The 21510-nt window shown below is 37.1% G+C and overlaps 1 long non-coding RNA gene across 1 annotated transcript in view; it reads right to left on the bottom strand.

Moving 5' to 3' along the window:
- Positions 1 to 407: 407 nt before the first annotated feature.
- LOC123619139 (uncharacterized) overlaps positions 408 to 21510 on the bottom strand; it is a 56620-nt gene continuing 35517 nt past the window's right edge. Inside the window, exon 3 of the long non-coding RNA XR_006727686.2 lies at positions 408 to 2071. This is a non-coding gene — a long non-coding RNA (uncharacterized LOC123619139). The remainder of the gene's footprint in view (positions 2072 to 21510) is intronic.

Here is a 21510-nt window from a genome sequence, read left to right as displayed (position 1 = left end):
GCCTTGGGAAGTCAAAAGGGCAGTTCAGAAAGGACAGAAGGCATCTACAAAGGACCCCGCCAACACTGATCACTTAACCAATCCAGAGAGTGTCTACTCGAAAGCAGCGCTGTTGCCTTCACTATTACAGAAATCCAAATCAGAACGGAAGGATTTTTGTGCACTCAGAGTTCTTACTTATGACTGTTAAGAGGATAGCAAAGGGATACAGGCAAAATTGTCATAGTTACGTGCAAAATAACAACTTTAATTGGCAAAATTAAACTTCTAATAGCCAAAGCTATATCAAGGTGGCTGAACTCCTTTTGGAGCTGAAGTGACTTGGATAATAGAAACCACAGCTGATGTATTCTGAGGTCTTCTGTTGCCATATGTGATCCACTCAGAGTGACAGATGGGTATTGATATTTTTTTCTCAACTGCACAAAAGCTAGCTGAAGCATATGCAAAACTCTTAATGGCATTAAAGTTTTGCCAATTAAAAACATGTTCAAGCATTTGATACAGGACTTGATAACATGTTTCACAAGTTCCATGCTGAATTTTGAATCATGATTTTTATTACATTGTTTGTCAAGCTAGTGTGACCAAAACAATTATCACAGGGGTCATATTTTCAGCCCTTTGGTCAATTTGGCACCTGTCTAGTTTAATGATGAAAAAGCAGTAGAATCATTAAATAGTTATAGAAAAATTAAGTATTAAGTTACAAATAGTTTACATGGAAAGAAACTAGGTTTTTTTGTTTTCACTGTATCACATACATGACTGAAGATAAATTTGCGGGGGAGGGGTTTAAAACTAGGCCGTTAGTAGAAAAGTAGCTGTCCCCAGCTGATTATCCAGTTAATTTATTTCTTTAAACTAATCATAAAATGTAAAGCCATTCCTAGTGGACGGGATAATTTTAAGGTATTAAAACCATGTTAGACACTTTTTGGCTTTGTTTTTATTTTCTAACAGTATTTCAAGGGACTTTTCATTTGTTCCCCACTCCTTGGACTCCTAGGCTATCGATCTAGTTCGCTCTCTGGACATTTAAGATCTTGAGAGAAGCATTCTACCTTTTGACCATCCTGTTTCTTCATTATCTATGCACAGGAATTTCAATGAGTCAGTGGACTTTCTCCAAAAGATAGTGGACATTTTCAAATGGGTCCACTTGCACATTTCAGTATGTTTGTTGGTTTTCTTATTAACTGATTTCATCAACTTCCCTTTGCCAAGTTACTCCCTCTTTTGCAATGACCTCAAGAAGATAGTATGAGGAGGAGGAAAAAGGAGAGGCAAAACAAATCAATAAGAAAGTTTCCAAATGAGTCAGCATATGATTATTTTTAAATCCCTCCAGAATCAATCAGGCAAATTTATGGAAGTGATTTTTGGAGTTAATTTAGTTGAGAAAGAGCATGATATCCAGAGAGGTGAAGACAGTTGCCTAAAGCCTCAGAGTCAACTGACAGATCCCAGATTAGAACTCCCATCTTCTGACTCTCGCAGGGGAAGTAATGCCTTTTCCACTACACTACAGAACAGCGCACTGCTGGATAGAAACTGCTGCTCTGCCTTCCAAATGGAACCATCGCTTTCTAGATCTATGCACCATGCCTAGGTGCTCCGCCAGAGAGGATAATCCTGATGGTAGAAACCACAAAGCCATGTAAGATCAACAATGACAACTACAAGGAAAGACCATGAATATCTCAGGCTAGAAAAAGATTGAGCTTTTCAGACTGGAACATTACCCTGTGCTCTGAGAGGGTTTATTAGTAATGATTGGCATTTACTAGAGGCGATCAAGTGACCATCTTCCAAAACCCTTGTTTCCTACCATGTGATTAGACATGAGCAGAGGCAATATTCATAACGAACTTTCAGTAGACTGAAAGGGGAGAAAAGTCAAGTGTTCTCCAGCCTCAGTTCCAGTTTTCCAGGCGAAAGAGTCTCGGCAGCCGGCTCTTGTTCCTCAACGCACATCGCTGGGTCGGGAGGCTGGAGTTTTACAGAGATCAACAGAAACTTTCATTCCATTCAAGCATGGAAATGTCGCCAAAATCCAAACGCCCGAACTCTGCAGAAATGAGAGAACAGTTGGCTCCTGCATCTGAAATAGGCTCTGGCAGTGGTGTTGCATGTAGCTAGGTCGCATTTTGCAAAATAGAAGCCATTATCTTTAGCATATCAACCAGACAAAATTAAATTGTAATTACATGGAGACATCCAAAAGCAAGCTATTTTGTCTTCAGTTAAATTTAAAGAAGTGTAATCGAGATTACCAATTTGAAAAGAAGTTTAGACAAGCAATAAATGCGGCTAGAAGAAACATGGAATTAGGCATTTAAAAGCCACCAGTCTGAATTTTAATGACTGGTAAATAATATTTCAGAAACCCAAGTAATGTCCTATGGTACACTTTTCCAGCTTTAGATTATGAGAAAGGGATGTGGGTTTTCTTAAAGTTTCACTGATTTGTTAACCAAATTCTTTCATTAATAGATTTTCATTTGCTTTTTAAGAAGTAAATGTAAAGCTACTCATATTCCTGAAATGTTATAAGGGGCTCATACACTGTTAGAAAATTGCTTACCCAGGGAAATAGATTAATGCCATTTTAGTCTCCAGTCGTCTTTAACATGAGAATTTGGCCTCTGCTGAGGGAGAAAATATTTTTAGAATAGATAAAAATCGAATCAGTCACTGTGGAGTCTTGGAAACAATAACGTGTATCTCTTTAAGATGGTCCAACAGAAAAGGTAAGCTAAAGGTCATCCACCGGGTGTTTCCCAACAATCAAATCCTTCCTTTGGGAACGTTACTGGTTTTCTGCTTTACAGCCACTTGGTTAGATTCTGATCAAAGGAGTAATAGCCAGTTAACTTTGCAAACCTTAGTCTAAAAATTTGATCTACCACACCTGAAAGTGAACTGCAAATGAGTTTTTAAAAATTCCACCTCTTTCAGCAATCTGTGAAGGGGTTGCCCTGGCCAAGCTGAAAGGGGAATCGGCAATTCCCCTTCACAAAGACCCTTTGTCCTCCTTTCAGCTCTGAAGATGAGCGCCCTGGCCCCTTCTCAAGGTGTGCTGCCGCAGTGGAATGTGGAAAGCATTTTCGGGAACTTTTTCTACAAAGTCCAGGTAAGTTTGTGTGACTTACACTTACACGTACATATACTGTAGGAGAGAGACAGAAATTAAATAATGTTCTGGAAAAAATTAAATCAGGGACTACGAAAAGGTACAAAAGGTTCATGTATGACTGAAAAATTGTGCTGATACACTGGAAGTTGACAGAACATTGTAAACTGACTATAACTCAATAAAAAAAATTTAAAATAAAAATACAAAAGGGATTTTAAGTATCATGTTATTTACTTTATGGCTAATATTAACCTTATAGCCACAAGAAGTTGGGGTCTATTTCCTCACATATTGATTTTGGTGTAAATGTCACAAATAAGGCAATAGGCAAAATATATTCATTGAACACTGTGCTGACAAGTCCCCCCGCCAGCCTAGGTCAGGTGCCATTCAGCCTCCGCCCATAACATGAAGAAGCCTTTTAAGTTCAATCGTACAAATGAGGAATTTGAATATAGTATTACCTTCAAAGAGTTTCAAATCCAAAGATCAGTTCCTCTCTTTCTGCCTCTTAGGCGTGTATACTTGGCACCACCTTGATAGAGCCAGGCACTTTTTGCCTTGTACCCAAATAATCCCAATCTCCCCTTGACTGGCCTTCCATAATCCATGTTTTCATCTCTCCAGCATTTGCCCTCCATAGCAAATCCAAGTTATTGGATGCAGCCAGAAGGCCCTCCATTTATTACATCCACCAGGTCAATCTGACAGTGTGATGATCTATAATGGTCCTTGTAAATAAATAGAAAGCTAACATTTGAAAGAGATAAGGAAGCTGCCAAAGTTGGCCAACATCCAAGACAGTAAGTAGTTTGGTCAGTAGGAGAAACCTGGATTCAAGAGCATACTCTAGACGCAAAAAGAAAGAAAAAGTGGTATATGCATGTCAGTTCACCCTGAATACCGACGCCTTGCTGAAAATAAACCTAGTATGGGACTAAAAGCAGCTGGCTTTTTTACTTTTTTTTTTTTTTATCTTATTTATAAGCCCATTAAATGGCTTAACTAACAAATGCACCAACTCGTTCTCTGGCCTGGATTTGAGTTACACTTGGCCTTGACAAATACTGTCCAGATGTTGGCTAAATTGTGTCTGCTTTCAACAGAAGGTCAATAAACTGAGAAAACTGGCTTTGTGTTTCCTACAAATTTATTGATCCAAATCCTAGAAATGAAATTAAACCACAGTAGGGATAACCAGGACTTAAAACAGGGAGAAAGGGCCAAACATTTTTCTCCTGCTTTCTCCAAGCGGCACTATAATTTGTCCACAAATTAATTTACATTTTGGAGTGGGCCAACAGTTGTTAAGGAATAGAAAAAGGAGAGGAAAGTGATGATGGAGAGTTTGAGGGGAGAAGAGGACAAAAGATGGGAGATTGAGAGACTATGTAAAGGACAGGATGCAAGACAAAGTTAAAACAAGCTGAACTTACCCTTAAAACAAATACACAAATCTCCCAGCTCCTCTCTCGCCACTTTTGCACATGTACCCACTCCTTAAATTTTAGGGCTACTATCGATGCCAGTAACGTGCTATGCAAACATCTGTGCTTCATTTTCATAACCCCTCCACCAATAATCCGATGTTTCTCTCACTTAACAATGCCAATGCTTAGGATTCTAAAACCAAGTCAGTGAGCCAGAGAGATGTAATGTCACAAGACTTCTCTAGGCATCATGTGATCATCTTTAAAACTATCTTAATTCTTTCAGATCATCAGAAAGTTATTCGATATAAATATCTTACTATGCAAAATGGCATTCTACAAAGAGAAAGGCAGCATGATGACATAAATAGGACACTAGGAGCATTTGATTTGGCTGGAATTTGATTTTTTTATTCTAAAATATACACACAAATGAAAGAAGCATTCAAATTATTCAGAGACAACCACATGTTATGATGGTTTCCATAATATAAAATATATATCATATAAGTTGTGCCAGCCTTAAAGAGATGTCTGTTGGGTAAGAAAATAAAAGTATTACTTTATGTTTGATTTATTTGAAGATCAGCCTACTACAAATTTAATTATCCAGAAAGGAGATTTAAGCCAGAAAATTATGACTTAAACATTTCAGCTCAAGTAAAAGAGTCAAACAATGCAAGATTTTACATACTTGAAAGTTTTGAAGCCAAAACATTGCATTCACTTAGAATAGCTTGAAACACATGGCGGCCAATTAGAAGCAGAAAACACACACATTGATAGTAATGAGAAATGGCTGTTGAAAGAAGAGACTATAGGGGAAAAAGGAATAAAACTGCTGTGGCATCATTTGGAGTGGAGGAAAATAACCCTGAGCCATACTAGTGTCTGCTGGCCTTGCTAAGTTATAATTAAGCATAATATTTTTAGCACATTTTGACAAAATTGAAGGTTGAAGAAAATATTTAGTATTATCAATGAGACAAAAACTTTTAAATTTTTTTATCAAAAAAACTACTATAATATACTGCTGATGCTTAAATGGATGAAATAGTAAATGGGTATGAAAGAAAACAAAAAAAGAGTATTCAGATGTTAGAGGATGATGGGGCACCAGATTAGGTCCGTAAATACATGAATGCCAATGCATTTCCTCACTTCTTTCGAAATCATTATGGAGGTGGTTTGGATACAATACTATTGTGTATGGAAAGCAGTCATTAAATCATAGATGAAGACCTGAAAAAGGAAGGTAGGCAGAGAAGGCACCATTGTTCTGCTGAAGACAAATGATTGCCTCTTCCACAATGGAAGGGCCTCCTGGTCAGAAATAAGGGTGGGCTGGACTGGAAGGAAGGAAGGAGTGGTGGGACAAAGTGGAGACAAGACCCCTCAGAGCTTTATATGCATGTAAATAATATTTAATCTGGTTATTATAAGCAAGAGGAACCACGAAAGTGTTTTAATCAAGGGTGTGGACATGACTGTGTTTGTGTCTCTAAAAGTTCCCTCTGAAAGTAGAATAAGAAGGGATGTGGATCCTGGGAAGGTCCAGGAACAAGATGCTATGTAATGGTGGTAATGGAGTGGCAATACGGAGGAGATGAAGGATTGCACAATGGGGTGTACATGCAGAGAGGAGTGTGATGATCCTAATTTGGGATGCTAAGTGATTCTTGGCATTAAGACAGCGAATATGGAGATGAAGTGGAAATTATGAGCTTAGTTTTAGACTGACAAGCGTGAGGAAGGTTTAAGAACTCTCTGAACTAATGTATGCAGCAGGCCATACAAATCTAGAACTTAGAGGGTGGGTAAGGGCTATTTATATAATGTGTTTTAGATATAGAACTGTAGAAATACTGCTTATGATTCTGCTTAAGGAGACCACTTCCCTTTTGCACCATAATTCAGGTAAACTCCAATGTTACAAACTGAATGTTTATGAACCCCCCAAAATTCATAATGGAATTAGTGCACTTGTAAAAGAGACTCCAGAGAGCTCTCTTGCCCTATCTCCACCACAAGAGGATTCAAGAAGGTAAAGGCAGCCTACAGCCCAGAAGAGAGCTTTTACCAGAACCTGACCACACAGGCACTCTGATCAAGGACTTCCAACCTCCAGAACCGTGCGAAATATTTTTTAAAATTGTTTATAAGCCAACCAGTCTATGGTACTTCGTTACAGCAGCCTGAACTAAGACACCCAGCTGGGGTTGCAATATTTTAGCTGTCTGCTTAGAACTAGTGCCAGCTATTGAACAGAGCAATCATAAAATCCTCTAGGCTGAAAAAAGAAACCTCTGATGAAGTTTCAGGTGAAATTGTAATTGGGCAGGTATAGACCTATGAGCAACCTGATACAGGTTTTTATGATCTGTTTGGGTCCAGCCCAACAGTGCTCAACAAGCTAAGAATTACTTGCACTTAATGTATGTTAATGCAAGAAACCTGCACTCTCAGGGGATGCACTTTGCTCCTTGTGTGGAATAAGCAGATGATAAGCTCCACGAGAACAGGACCGTGTCTGCCTTGGCCGTGGCACCCAAAAGGCACTCACTGATTACTGCCTGAAAAGATGATAAACCTATGGTGTTTCTGCATAAGAAAGCTGGGACTTGTCATCCATTTCAGAAAGGAATGTGAGGCCTCTTGGAAAATATTTCCTTTCCCTTTAGGAGATCCCAGTAAAAATTATCTCCTTTTTATAGCTCAGGATAATGTCTGTTTCTGACATCAAACACTACTACATCTATCAAGTTGTAGTCTCAGGACGAGGACACATGAAGGAATCAGAGTGAAGAGAATCACAGAGAAGCAGAGCTTGGAACCTCTACCCATGGAAGCTTCCCATGTGAGATGATGGACTTTATTATTGCTCAGATCAGGTTGAGTTAAGACACTCTGTTATTTATCGTCTTAGACATTTTAAGTTACAAAATACCACTCCCACTTGAAAATAACATGCTGCTAGGCCTGATTAACTTGGTCAATATGTCAAATGATATCCAACTGATGGAACTTATCCCTAAGTTTTGGATATTCTCATATATTTCAAATTATTAAAATCAAGGAGCCACAATCAACTAGCAAGGTATTGTATCAGCATCCTGTGTTTTGTCAGACTTATCTTTCATATTTTCATCATTTTAGACATACATAATTTACCAAGACTAATGATTTCAGTTTTTTGTCCTTCAGAGATTATCAGCATTAGCATCATTATTACAGTAAACCTGTATCTTGTACACTAGTAGTATGTGGTAGCGTGGCCAAGGTCTTCATTAATTAAATTGTGTCACAGACCTCATTATAAAGTTAACTTCTCCCTAGAGCACAGTAATAGTGTTCATCTACCCTGCCAACTGAAGGCAAACTTTTAGGATTGATAGACACAAACAAAAGTGTGTTAGCAAAATCAATAACTATGTCCCAAGTGTCATAATTTTTATTAATTTGGAAAAGAAGGAAATTACTTCCAGAAAGAAATAGAATTAAGGTCAACACCTTGATAACTGCACTGCAGCTTATGGCTATACCTAGATACCATTAAAATATCACCAACCTTTCTATACTAGTTGACATGAATTAAATGAGAAGGTGATAGAAACACCATGTGCAAGAGATTGATTGTTTTAATGGCCCTGATACTCCATCCCGCCCTGTACCCACACTCTTCCCCATATGACTTTATAATTCTAACTAAAGACACATAGTCTTTTTTTTTTTCCCTACTCCTTGGGTCTGGGATGTTCTTGTGAATTATTTTGACCAGTAGAATGCAGTGGAAATGAGGGTGTCCCTTTGAACATAGGACTCAAAAGACCTTGTGTGTTTCTTCTTTCTTTCTCTCTTGGTTCTCTCCATGAAAACATGCCTGTGCTAGCCAGCTGGAGGATGAGATACATAGAACAGAGTTGAGTTTCCCCAGTCATTTCAGGCAAGACTATCCTCGATCTGTAGGCATGTGCCACACAGACATATGAGTGACCATAACCTAAATTATCAGAGGCACCTAGCTCATCCATATGTCTTCTTAAATAATATCAGCAAACATCAGCTGACCTAGGTGATCATCTAAATCTCATATTTATGACCTATATAAATTATTATCGTTACTTGACACTGAGGTTTTTGTGGTTATTTATTTTATAAAAGTTTAACTGATACCCCTGCATTCATTTCTCAGGTCTTTTATGTTAGCAATAATTTCTACAATGCCCTATGGGATTTTGTTTTGTTTTGTTTTTTGTTTTTTAGTGCAGTATTATACTTGTTAGGAATGGAGATTTCAGATCCTTCATTTGAATCTTGCCACCTACCATACTAGCCTTATCTTAAAGGTCAAGGAGTCATGAGATGGTGAAGAGATTCTGACAGTTGCCAACAATTCCCATTCTAAAATCCACCCTAAACTGTCCTACTACCTCCTGACTGGGGCAAAGACATCTCAACCCAGTATGTCTGCCACTAAATTCATAATTTTTTTAGTAACTTATTTCTCATTCCTTATGGCCTATCTCAATACATGTCATAACCACCCTCACATTTGCTCAAGCCTAGAAATGGGTTTTGAACTTCTCTCTCTCTCCCTCCACCTCCATATATAGCCAATCACAAAATACTGTAGATTATACATAAAAATATCAAGAATCCATCTACTGCTCTCCACACTGGGTACAGTACCCTGTTGCAGATAAGTTTATTTGAGCTACTCTAAACCAACTGAAGCAAGTAGATAATTCATTGGAGTATGTGGCCACCTCCCAAATTCAAAAGCAAAGCTTCAGATATTAGCTCAGAAATGGTTGACAAGAATCTGGAGATCTAGGCAGCTGGCATTAGTGGAAAATCAGTGGTCTTGGATCAATTATTTTAATCCATTTTTCTAACCACTTGTCACTCTATTCAAGATGTAAAGCCAACATGGAGAGTCTGGTCAGCTTAGCTTGGGTCAAATGCCACGCTTGCCTAAGGTAATACAAGGCACCTTACCTGACTGTCCCACCCAAATAGAAATCAAGATGCTGTTAATCAAACACAGGAGACTGAATGCTGCATGGCAAGAACAGCAATGTTGTCCACTCCTCTGGCATATCTGATTTCTCTCAAATAGTCCTATTTTAATTGTCAAAACCTCTGTTAATTTGTGTTTATACCTTTGTCATGGAAACCTGGCACTGCTAGGAAATAGATTAGTGTTGTAATTTGACATCTTCTAAGATTATTCTCTGACCTTGTCTTTAGGCATCTTCAGCATGTTGGCTGCACAAACAAGTCTTCCTGCCTCAAGGTTACACAAAAACTGTTTCCGAATGCATGTAAAGTGCCAGGCATTCTAAGACTAAGGTGTAATCACTCGCCAACCCCTGCCCCCTCCTGCCCACCCATTCCCTCCATAATTTGTCTCATGAGCAGCTTTGCCTCCGCATATCATGGATTATTATCTTCCCATACTCAAATATGGTAGGGAATACCATTGTTCCTATAGAACTGATCATCAGTTCTCAATGTCCCACGTTCTTTATGCAGGTATATGGTACCTATTTCTGTTGTTTTTATTTTCATTTTGTGTTTTTTCCTCTAGAAAGATGGACAATCTATAGATGGATTACTTCAGGCCCTGTGTCTGTACATGGTTTGGTCGTCAGGATGTGGGTCAGAAGCTAAAACCCTTCATAGAGCTCTGAGTACGTGCCACTGTGGTAGACATGGTAGGCTGTGCTCTCAATGGCCATTTCTTTCATTCCCTTGCTACAGAACAACGTGCCCAAGGTAGTGAGTCTTGATTAGATTAAATCAATCACAGTGTGCTTTGCTGATTTGGGCGTGTGATCCAGTTCTGCCCAAGAAGATGTAAGGGGCTGTCTGCTGAGAGGATTCTGAGGAATATATTCTTCTGTTACACAAAGCAGTTTTTTTCCCTAACTCACTGAATAGTCATAGAGAATTGCAGATGAGTCCTATAGTTATTATTATTCAATTCCTTTATCAGGATTAGGGGAATTACAAATGCATTTTGAGTCTCTAATTTTTATTTATTTTTGCTAATTTGCCCATCCCCTCCTACCTCCACACTCCTACGTATTGCTACTTGACAAGAGAGATACCTTTCAACATACATGAATTTATCTGTGAAAAGCAGATTATTTTCAACCAACTATATTTTCTGCTGAGGCAGAGGTGTCACCATCATTAGATGATCTATTTAGAATCAGATATATATATGGAATGAATGAGTGAAAATAAGTGTCCTGAGGTAAAGTCCACTTTTATAATTTGACTACATTTTTGCTAGTATGGATATTCCCACCTCTCACTACAAATAAATAGAAAAACTGGTTAAAGCACAATATAAAAAAAAAAAGTTACTTTTTCTCTATAACCAAAAAGAAACAAATAAACAGGTACAACTCAAAGAAAGCCAGGGCTATAATCAAATTTCCTGTATATAGAATAAAACATTGAAGAATTACTGTTTCTGTGGAAAAGAGAATTAGAAAATTCCCACCTACTAGCCTGAGATGCTCCAGCTAAGCTTGCAAATTACCTGGAACCATAGGTGGAGAAAATACCATTTTTAAGAAATGAAAACTGCAGACTAGTAGGTACACATGAGTATAAAGTCCAGATTGATTATATCTGTTTGATCAGGTTTTATAGGCACTTAGGTATCCATCACGTATCCATTCTCCCCTTCTTTCTTACTAAGAGGTTGTCTATGTTATTGAGGTTGAGAGTGTCCCCCATTAACATAGTATACTGGGGCGGCGGGAAGGTTTACCTTACAGTGAGATGTGGTTACTTGAAAAGTTCTGGCTAATTGTCTAAGGCCTGATGTCTTGGAAGTCTCCTTAGATGGCAGGCAAGTACGTTCCCCTCCCCCCACTTTCCCCTACTTTCTCTCTTGTGGAAGGAAGCAATAGTTTGAGCTCTAACAGCTGAGGTATGTAAGCTGTGTATTAAGGGTGGTGAAGAGGGAGAAAATGAACCTGAGTCCTTGAGGACTTGGTCAAGATATATGGCAGCCATGGACAGGCTACCTGCACACTAGTTTTATCCAAGAAAATTAATCTTTATATCGAGGGTCCCTATGAATAGCAGCAAAATGAACTCCCAGCTATTTTATATTGGATTACCAAACTGGAAAGTTTACATAAAAATTGTTCTCAGACTTTTGTCAAAAGCTAAATGAAACTGCTTTATGAAGCAGTCACTATTCTGAACACAAGAATTTGTGCGTGTTTGCACACACACATATACCCCAGCTGATCTCAGAAAAATAAATACCCACCCACCCCCCCACACACACACATGCATCACAGGGGAAAAAAGAACTGTCCTCTAGGAGAAAGCAGAGGCAAAACAGGAGATGTAACACCCCAAGATGTGAAACTATACAACAAGGAAAAGAATCCATAAAGTTTTTTAAAAGTAATCACTATAGAGGTTAAAGACAGATTAGAAGACATAATGGAAGATAAGAACTATATTATTTAACACTGGAGGATTTAACCCAGAGAACCTTAAAATAAAAAGTCTAGCCACTGAAATACATACACATGCACGCATGCACACCCCCCCTACACACACAATAGGTTAAACAACAAATTAGTCAAAGCTAAAGCGACATCTAGAAAAGCATTTGGGAAATGTGACAGAACTGTCAAGAGAAATGGAGGGTAAAATAAGAAAGTCCAACATATATTAATTGAATATACAGAAAAAAAATTAGAGACTTGTGGAGAGGCAACATTTGAAGAAATAATTGTCAAAATTGTCTGGAATTAAAGTAAGATCTAAATCCTGAAAAGAAGTCACATGAGTACAGAGCAGAAAAAGTAAAACAAATACCTAGCTATAGTGTTGTGAAAAAGCAGAACTTCAAAAATAAAGATAAAAATCTTAAAAGCAAACAGCAAAAAGTGTGGACTGCCTAAATAAATAATCAGAACACCTTGGAATAATAGCTTCAAAGTACTGAGGAAACTAACTGACAGTATAGAATTCATTAGTTAAACAACTGTTCAAGAAGAACAAAAATGTTAAATATCCAAATAGAGGCTGAGAGATTTTACTACTTACAAACCTTTGATGAAATATGAAATTTAGTAAGAACAGAATAGAAACTAGAAAGATGAATGGGTTCAAGAAGCAAGATAAGCAAGAAATTGATGAGTGTGTTGGGATCTAAACAGTCATTAGATATAAATACTACTAATAATAATGATTCATTTGGTAAAATTATATGGAAGGTGGGGATGGGAAATCAGAGATGAGGTTAAGTTTTTTCAATTGCTTGAAAGTAGTCTAGAGATGAGAATTTTAGAATGTTTAAAGCCCACTATGATTATGTACAAATTTAAGGGTAACCAAAAAATAGAAGCATCAGATCTAGTTTCTAAAATGAAAAAGTACACATAAAGAAATCAAACCCAACAGAAACCATGAGAAAAGAATAACAGAACAACAACAAAAAAATTACAAGCATGACAATATAGAATCATAAAATAAGATAAAATGGTAGAAACATTTCAAATACATCAGTAAGCATAATAAATACAGATTAAGCTTGTCTATTAACAGATTCTCAATTTGAATAAAATAGTATTAATATTAAGCTGTATTAATTTTATAGTAGACACATAAAATAAATGACAAAAGAGACTGAGAGTAAAGAGCAAGGAAAAAGACATAACAAGGGAACAGTGCTCAGAAGAAAGATAATGTAGCACTTACAATTGGAGAAAAATAGGCTTTAACATAAAAAAATTATTCTGGAGTATGAAGGTGTAGTTGCTTAATAATAAAAGGAACAATTCACAAGGAGCATATATTGATTCTGAATGTATGCAATTTACATTGTAACTACATAATATACAAAGCATTAATTGCCAGAATTTTGAAACTTACTTTTTAAATTAACAACCATGATTTGAGAAATTATCATGACTCTCCTATATCCAAGAATATATGTAAGTTATTTATATAATATAATAATGTAGTAGAGAATAACCTTTGTTTTGTTGGAGGTTCACAGGCACACCATGACCTAGCCCACGGGGATGGCTGCAAGAACAAAGAATGCCTGCAGCAAGAAGATTAAACAGTCAACCACACCCCCTCCCTTATTTCCCTTTACCCTTCCTTATTTTTTGTATAAAAGGAGCCAGTATTCTTACTAGAGCAGGATGGTTCTCCAAGACATTAGTCTGCCATCCTCTCCGTCCGCCGGCTTTCCACATAAAGTTGGTATTCCTTGCCCCAACACCTGGTCTCCCGATTTACTGGCCTGTCGTGCGGCGAGCAGAACGAGTTTGGACTCGGCAATGATAAGTATTTATAATTTAGACATATAATGAAGTATTACTCAGCTATAGAAAAGAATGAAATTATATCATTTGCAATAATTGTGGATGGACCTAGAGAGTATTATGCTTAATGAAGTCAGTTAAACGGAGAAAGACAGATACTCTATTTATCACTTATTTGTGGAATCTAAAAAATTACATGAAAGTATATAACAAAACAGAATCATACTCACAGATATAGAGAACAGACTAGTGGTTACCACGAGGGAGAGGGAAGGAGGGAAGGGTGAGATGGGGCATGGGATTAAGAGACACAAACTACTATGTATAAAATAAATAAGAAACAAGGATATATTGTATTGTACAGGGAAACATAGCCATTATTTTTTAATAACTTTAAATGGAGTATAATCCATAAAAATACTGAATCACTATGTTGTACACATGAAACTAATATAATACTGTAAATCAACTATAACAAAAATTTTTTGAAAAAGAAAGATACTTTATTTTATATATAATAGCAACAACCAATTAGAAATGGTGTGTAAATATAAATCTCATTCATAACAACAGTAAACTTCGAGGAACCTGGGAATAAATCTAACAAAATAAATATAAAACATATAAGCAAAAATTTGTACATTTTATTGAAGATCATAAAAAAATAGATACCACGTTTTTACGGAAACTAAAAAGTTGACCCTACCTAAAATTCACGGTGAAGAGTAAAGGTTCGAGAATAACCGAGGTCATTCCGAAGAAGAAAAAGAATGCAAAGGCCCTGTCAGAGAACATTATGTATTTTCAATAACTAACTATAGTAATTGTGGAAAACTTGGTTGGTGCCCATCTCAGGTCCTCAGGGATCCTTTTCACTGGCTGCTGTGGTTGCTGCAGCTCACTGCTGGTTTCTGCACAAGTTCTAGGTAGGATTGCCCTTGGGCAATGAAGCTGCCTCCAAGGGGAGTGCCTGGGAGTCACCACCCCCACCCAGCATGGCCTGGAGCAGTGATCTTCTGTCCCGAGGCATAAAAGCCCTACTCCCTGACCTCAGGACAGAGGGACTGCCATGCAGCTGCTGTCCCAGAGTTCCTCGAGGGATCAGGCTGAGGCTTGGTCTCACCTGAAAGCACATTTTTACTGGGCTTCTTTTCTATCTGGTTTCCTCACCTCTCTACAGGTTTTCCTGTGTGTCTACCCTTAGTAAATTCCTTGCATGAGAATTAAGAAAGTGTTGATTGACACACTATAGACAACTCAATCAATAAAGCAAAATACTACATTGAGGAGGAGATCAGCAGAACCAATAAATATGTGGTAACATACTCATTCTCACCTAGTAATCAGAGAATGCAAATGCAAATTAAACAGTACTCACCAGATTGGCAAATTCTGAATGTCTGAAAATCCTAAATGCTGATTAAGATGTGAGCAAATGAGAACCCTTATACATTGTTGGTGGGAAAGGACATTTGTTAACCCATTTGAAAGAACAGTTTATTAATACCTAACAAAATTGAGATGCTCAGAAGGTATAACCTAACAATTCCATTGTCAGGTATATACTCAGGGGAATACTTAGACACATGCATAGAGAGATGTGTGTGAGGATATTTACTACAGCATTGTTTACAATAGTGCAAAACTGGAAACAGCGTAAACATTTATCAAGAAAAGAATGGTTGCAGGTTGGGAGTATAGCTCAGTGGTAAAGTGCATGCTTGGTATGCACGAGGTCCTGGGTTCAATCACCCATGTCTCCTTTAAGGGGGCAGGGAGAATAAAAAAACTTTTTTAAATTTAAAACCAGAGAAGAATGGATAAATTGTAGTGTATTCATAATGTATCATTTAAAATAAATGATAACCAAATTTAGATGTGAGAACATGGATGAATGTCCAAAACAATTTTTAGTGAATATGCAAATTGAAAAAGGGCACCTTTTAAGGGAACTTTAAAAATTTAAGTAACAAACCAAATGTTGTAATATCTTGTTTATGGACATAAGGATATACACACATACATATGTACATATTATATAAATATGCATATATAATATGTTAATACTGTGTAAAATATGTCAGGAAGACATTTCAGAATAGTAACATACCTAAGGAAGAAATGAGAGGAACAAGACTGGAAAAGGTACAAGGGATTTTCAATCCCAGTTTTAATTTTTATTTTACAAAAAATGATCTGAAGTAATATGGGAAATGGTAGCAATTACTTAAATCTGGGATGAGATGTCTGTGTATCTGTTACATTCCTCTCTGTCCTTTTTTATATGTATGAAGTATTTCATAATAGAAAATGAAAGAGAAATGGTACTCAAAATATAATCAAATTCTAAATCTTGTTTTCAACATAACCATGTGAATTGATTTTTTAAGTCCTATTCCTGATGCAATTGTGAAAAAGATATCCCACATTATAAAATAGTCTAGTATTCATCTTCCTAGATTTCGTCCTTTTTCTTATATTTCCTCAGAAAAGTAGGAAGATAGCTTGCCACCTTTCTTTGGAACATCAAAAGATTTCCTTTTTCCTTCTTTCCTCCTTCCCTCTCCTCCTTCTTTTCTTCTTTCTTCCTTGCTTTTACAAACAATTACAGTCATCTCAGCTCTTAATCATTCCTTAATTATTTTCCTAAGTCCTAGAATTGTCAAAGAAAATACAGGAAGCTCAGTTAAATTTGAATTTCAGATAAATAATGAATAGTATTTTTCCATAGGACATATTTATACTAAAAAGTTATTTGTCTTTTATCTGAAATTCAAATTAACTGGCAGCCCTATATTGTTTATTTGCTGAATCTGGCAACCCTATTTACTTCAATTTACCATAACTGAAGTTTATTTACATAGTTACCTATCTCACAAATATTCTTTTTAATTCTTAAATGTGCAGACAGAATAGGTCTAATAGCCTTCTCATCAGATGAACAAGGCAATCTGTCAAGGATAGATACTATCTATTTATCTATCAGGGACGTTAATATCCTTGTACTAGTTCTAGTATCTAAGATGTAATCATGAATAGTTCAGGTGCAAATTAATTGGATCTTATATACAAGATTCTCAGGGGCACGAGCTAGTTTGAGGCCTGACTGTTTGAAGCACTCTACAATCCCTCCAAATTTTACTTTTTGGTCTTTGCAAATGAATTCACTATTTGGTTCTGTCTGGGCTTCAAATTGCCTCTAAAAGAATAATTTTTGCTCATGTGACAGATTTGTCTTGTTTTGTTTCTCTCTCTTAAAAAAAAAAAAAATCACCTCCTAAATTGTCTCTATAACGCACCCTAATTCCCTTTTGTTTCTGTAGGTGACTTTCCAGAACGTGATCTTTCAGATATGCCTCTTAGCTTTTACCTTCCTACCCCATTTCTTTCCTTAACCAGTTCTCTTACAGAGTTTCTCAGCCCCTGAGCATAGTGGAAAAGGAATGTCACAGAGAGCTTTGAATAAAGCAGCATAGTATGTGTTCATTACCAGTTGGTTAAATGAAAGAAGGAAAGAATAACGCCAAAATCAGACATAACAATGGTCCTTTAAAGTGTTAACAATTTGCAAAGAAATGATAGCAATTATTTAAATGGTTAAATAGGCAAAAGTTAGCTTTTGGGCTCAGTATCTCCCTTTTCCAGTGGATTGTTTCACAGTGTTCCTGTAGAGATGCCTTGAAATGTGTTTAAAGCACCCTCATTTGTTTTGAAATTGCCTGTGACTTAAGAAAAATAGAAATCACTATGGTATTAGAGTGGTGGGTTCTTACATGCCTCCTCCTCTTTGAAATAGCTTTCCTTTTTGCAATGAACAATTAAATAAAATGACAAATTTGTATCAATCTTTATTTTCAAATTGGTTTTTGTTTACATAGGCTAAATAGTCTGAAATAAAAACCTTATGGTATTTGTTATTTCCTATTTTCTGTTTTCCTTTTTGTCTTTACAAATTTTTAAATCTTACTATGAAATCAAAAACACTCATGAATAAATAAAGGGTAACAAAGAGGAGAAAATAAAAAGCAAACAACCATACTTTTTTTTCTGTCCATAAATAGCATGCTGTTTATAAAATAAATTTTTTATAAAATCATATATATACTGTTTTGGAATTTTTCTTAATATACAGACGTTTCTCTTCTTATAAAATATCCCATCACATTTTTTTCCAGTAGTTTCCTAGTACTGCATTATCTTTTTAAAGTGAAAGCTTCACTTTTTTTGAAAATTTTTCATCCTTTGAAACTCTGAGCTTTTATCTATAAAATAGAATTTGTGGAGAGAGAGAAGCAACGAAGGCTGAGCTGTGATGGAGTGTCTATGAAAAAGAGTATGTTCTTGTCAGTGTAACGAATTCTACTGAGGACTAGAGGACGGTCACAATGTGAAACTATGTTTTACAACTCCAGGGATAAAAATCAGTGAAAGGAAAGGTGAAAATGATGAAAGTCAATGTGGTGACACTGTTAAAGATTTACCTCAATGTGCCTTTGTTGGTTAGAACTCACTGTGCTGCCTGCAAGAGGGGAGAAAAAAAAAAAATGGATTCACTTTATTGCACTCATCTGTCATAGATAATACCCTGTACAAAGAGGTGGAAGGAAATGGTGAACTTATAATCAGTCTGTGTACACATACAATAGGAAGGCAGTCTGGAAACCCAGCAGGCCTGGGAAATGAGTGGCTGTCATAAAGGGGACAGTGACACTCCACTGAGATCAGTGAGCTCCAAGCTCCAAAGAGAGGGGCAGGCCAACTTGATCTTTCTTTGTGTGCAGACCGTTGGGTGTGCTACATGCACCTTCAGACTTGGTGGGGAGTCACATTCAATTGCCAGACAAATGCAACCCACTCTGCCACCAACAGGAGGAAGTGAACTTGTCGCCTTTAAAGGATTCCACAGAGACTACCTTCCCCCCTGTAATAGTGATGGATGGTGTCTGCCTCTTTCTGACCAACAGGGTATATTCCAAAGCAGCTGAGATCAATGCCGGTATGTCAGAAGCAACTGTTAGAAGCAAAATTTCTAGCAGTTTCTGAAAAAGCTAATTTATTTAGGCAAGGTCTGTAACTTTCTAGCTCTCACCGCAATAAAGGGACTAGAATGTTTTTCTTATGAATCTCTCCTTCATTTTTCTGTATTCTTGAGAATTCTCTGAATCAAAAAGCAGTGATAGTCTTTTTCACTTCCAGCTGTGTATGTCGCACAGCTACTTATTTTTATGGCATAAGGTTACGTTAAGAAGTTTCACTGTCAGATAATACTGTGTAAGAATGATATTCTATACAGTATCATTATAGATATAATATTCTATATTATAGATATTATATTCTATAATGTCAAATGAATACATTGTCTGGCAAGTGACGTAGTGCCAAATTCTGTCTTTGAATATTTTACCCTGGATGGTCAACTTTTCAGCCTGTCCCCTAGTACTAACGCTCATGTCACTTAGCCCTCCCCTCAGAACCCCTACCCGCATCCCCTAGTGGAAGAGTTCCAGTTTGCACCATTCTGAACTTCAATATGAGGTTTTCTGTGGAGCCTTCATATGTTTTATTCTCTTCTAATTTCTTATGAATGCACAGAGAAAAGTGTGGATACCTGCAATATTTTGCAAAAAAGGAATGGTGACCTCCCTCACCCCCTTTTTGAATTATTGTCATCCTCCCCACCAGGGAAGCCTCTTGTCCTCCTGCATGCCTTTTTCATGGGTAGCAATTTACTCCATCCCTCCCTTGGAGGCTGTCCCAATGACAGTATGAACCCCATTTCATGATGGCCCACCATGAACGACACACCATGGCTAAGAGATCACATTATAATTACTGACCAAGGGATTACCTGTTTTTACAGAACTGTACACTATCCCTTTTACAAGCCATTTCTAAATATTGCAGCCCTTGTTCCACCAGACAAATCGACCATTTCATGCACTAAATAATTCTTGACCTTCATGTAGTACAAAACAGCTTAGAAGAATGTCTGAATTTATAATACACAAAATGAGATGACAAATCAGATATAATGTTCTTTATTTTGTTTTTGAAAAAAAAAGCGTTTACATTTCTAAACTAAAGGTGTTTGGGGAATGCCGTTGTCAGAGAAGCAGCAGAGGATGCATTTATCCGACCTATCGTCAGGGTAGGGCTCCTCAGGGAGGCTGGCGTGGAGTCAAGTTTTTGATAAAAGAATACATGTAGCTTTGTAGACGAGGATTAGAAGGCTATTCTGAGCAAAACGTAGAGCTGCTCCTTGACAGGAGTGAGAAAATAAATAAAACAGTGGCAAGGGTGAATGGTTTCTCTTTACCCTTTGAATCTCTCACTGTCCATCTGACAAATCATATCTACCCCATTTTCCAAAGCTCTCCTCAAGGCTTAAGAAAACAACTCAAATCCACTCACATTATTGTGTCCGGTCACAGAATGAGCGTCCTTTTTTCCCCAGGATGTGTCTTGCAGGTTATGCAAAATTTAATTCAAATCCTGAGCTGACTGGTTGGAGAGCATGCACACATCATACTTCGTGGGACCGTGTATCACAGATGCCAAGGTGCATGTCAAGCTGTTCACACATAGGCTCCAGGAAAGGCAGGACTTGTACACAACACGCTGAAGTTTTACTTCCATTTCCGATGATTTCTGGATTTCTGAAGATGCATGTTTTGGCAAGCTTCTTGTTGCCACTATTTCTCCATTTTCTACTTTGTGAAATAAAGGTAATTAAGGTTACTCCAAGTGTTGTGAGGATTAAACGGGCTCGTGTCTGAGCATCTTTCTGCACAGCGTTTGGCACAGCGCTCTCAGTACGTCGTATCTTTTATTATTGTTATTTTTCTAGTTAACATGGCAAGTCTCCTCTCAAAAGGAACTTGGTCACGAATTATGAATGCAGGAAATACAACGGTAGGTTCATATTTTGAACACCAATTATCCCTGACTTTGGGAAAACTACTAAAATTTCTGTTTCTTACTGGAGAAGGGAGAAGGCCAGGATACACAGTCTGCATGTGTAGAAATAGGTATGGACATCATCTACTGTTGTGAAATGTTTACATTTCCAAAAGGTTCCTCAATAATTTTATCTTTATAAATGTGGAATTAGGACACTCAGTATTTAATAAGTACCCCCCCAATAATAGTACTTTTGTTTCAACAAAGAGAGTTTTAAAATTTTGTTTTGATCTCATACTTGGAACTCTGTCATCCTTACTCACAGTGTGTGCAGATTGCTGGTGGTCCTTCCAAAGGAACTTGCTTCCCAGATGCTTTGGGTTCAGCCCTCGATGAGGAAAGCGTTATTACTGCTCAGTAAAGTTTGATAGAGGAAAACTATTTGGACAGTTTGTGCTTCATTAATACAAGTTTGGTTTGTTAAATTCCCAAGTATTGCTTTACAAGTCTTCAGATTAAAAATTAATTACAACAATCATCAACAAATATAAAAAGTCAAGAAAATAATGAAAGGCCATCTGCCTGTTTGGCTCTGGGAAGCACAGCACAGCGGCAACAGCTAAAAACTACCATCTTTCAAGTAAGCTCTAAAAGTCACCCATCACATATTCTAATTCTTAATTATTTTGTGTTAAATATCTACATTTCTTCTTAAAACAAATGA

The sequence above is a fragment of the Camelus bactrianus genome, chromosome 6 (genome assembly GCF_048773025.1).
Source record: "Camelus bactrianus isolate YW-2024 breed Bactrian camel chromosome 6, ASM4877302v1, whole genome shotgun sequence".
NCBI classification, from domain to species: Eukaryota; Metazoa; Chordata; class Mammalia; order Artiodactyla; family Camelidae; genus Camelus; species Camelus bactrianus.
This window is presented reverse-complemented; position numbering and strand designations above follow the sequence as displayed.